Source organism: Mixophyes fleayi, chromosome 1 (genome assembly GCF_038048845.1).
Source record: "Mixophyes fleayi isolate aMixFle1 chromosome 1, aMixFle1.hap1, whole genome shotgun sequence".
Classification (NCBI taxonomy): Eukaryota; Metazoa; Chordata; class Amphibia; order Anura; family Limnodynastidae; genus Mixophyes; species Mixophyes fleayi.
The window spans coordinates 40278934-40280318 of record NC_134402.1 but is presented as its reverse complement, the minus strand read 5'-3'; the positions used below and the strand labels follow the sequence as shown (position 1 = coordinate 40280318).

Here is a 1385-nt window from a genome sequence, read left to right as displayed (position 1 = left end):
CTTCACTTGGACCCAATCCAGACTGTTGGCAAGGACCTTGTGTGAAACTTTCCCACAACATAACGTTTTGTCACTATTTATGAATTCCTAGGGAATTCATCATCTGTAGAAATACTATTATATGTCACATCAGCATCTATGCCATTATCGCCCTGCTAACTGTGTCTGATCAGTGGGGTCCTACAACAAGCTTGCCAAGTTTTAATATCGAAAAGTGCGTCGACTTTTAGCACATTCATCTTAAACCCTGGGATCTACGAGCCAAACAGTGTTTTTGTTGTTTAACCCAGTTAATAATAATAGATTTGTTTTGTAGCTTTCCTAGGAACAAGCAGTAAATAAAAGAATCCAGCAACTGAGAACATTTTTTCCCCACTTTAGAATATGGCAAAGGGTTACCCAGCAACTGATGTAAGTGGCGCGTCATCTGCCATACTTGTAGGCTTTATTGTTAAGAACCCAGTGACGTCACAGGATGGCATTGTCGATAAAGTGATATATATGTATAAATTTGTATGTCTCTTACATGTAAGAGATCATGTATTTCTATTTAACAGCACTGTCTGTTTGCCTTTTTTTGTTATTGCATTAATCCCTTTGGAAGGGGTTGTATTATGTAATATAATGTATATTTGAAATTTATTATCATTTATATTATAGTTCTATTTGTTAAATAAATTAATTTTAATGTATTTCTGTCGTATTCCATTTTTTTGTGCTTCAGTAAAAAACTAACAAACACACTTCAAAATACTGCTTTGCACATCAAGAAATAGAGTGCTTTGTACATGGCTTGGTTTTGAGATATATATACATATGTACGTACGTACGCTGATTTTAAACCGAAGACAAACCATATCTATCTATCAATTTATTATATCCGCATTGCTTATTTATTGGTGTACTTGAATTTTGAAAATTAGATCACTGTATATGAAATAATGCAGATTTAAATAAGCAGGAACTCGAAACAGTGAATACAAAATGATTTTGCTATATTAAAATCGCGTGAGATGTGATAAACTATTAACTGATTTGTAAGCGATTTATCTTTTTTCTATCGTAGTACAAGAACATTTTTGTAAACATTTGAATCCCTACTCAAGAAACATTTTTATTTTTGATAGTACATTTACAATTTTAAAATGACAGACTTATTAGATCACTTGGGTTATATACTTCGAACACAATCAGTACATATAATATTAGTTGAGTTTGTTGATTAAGCAGCAAAGTTATTCCCCTTCTTGCTGTAAGTACCCTTAGTGCAGTGTGAATGTTTCTGGGACTTGTGTAACAAATTTAGAACTTGGAAGATTAAATGTGTCTAGCGCATATTTACACTATTAATCATATTATGGCGCTGTTACGACTTTTCATAGTCT

At 32.7% G+C, this 1385-nt stretch overlaps 1 protein-coding gene across 1 annotated transcript in view; it reads left to right on the top strand.

Moving 5' to 3' along the window:
• The window catches only part of MSX1 (msh homeobox 1), a 2032-nt gene extending 1432 nt beyond the window's left edge, over window positions 1-600 (top strand). The window contains exon 2 of the mRNA XM_075188866.1: window positions 1-600. This exon is cut by the window's left edge and continues 427 nt beyond it. The gene's annotated coding sequence lies outside the window, so the exon portion shown is untranslated.
• The last annotated feature ends 785 nt before the right edge of the window (window positions 601-1385 follow it).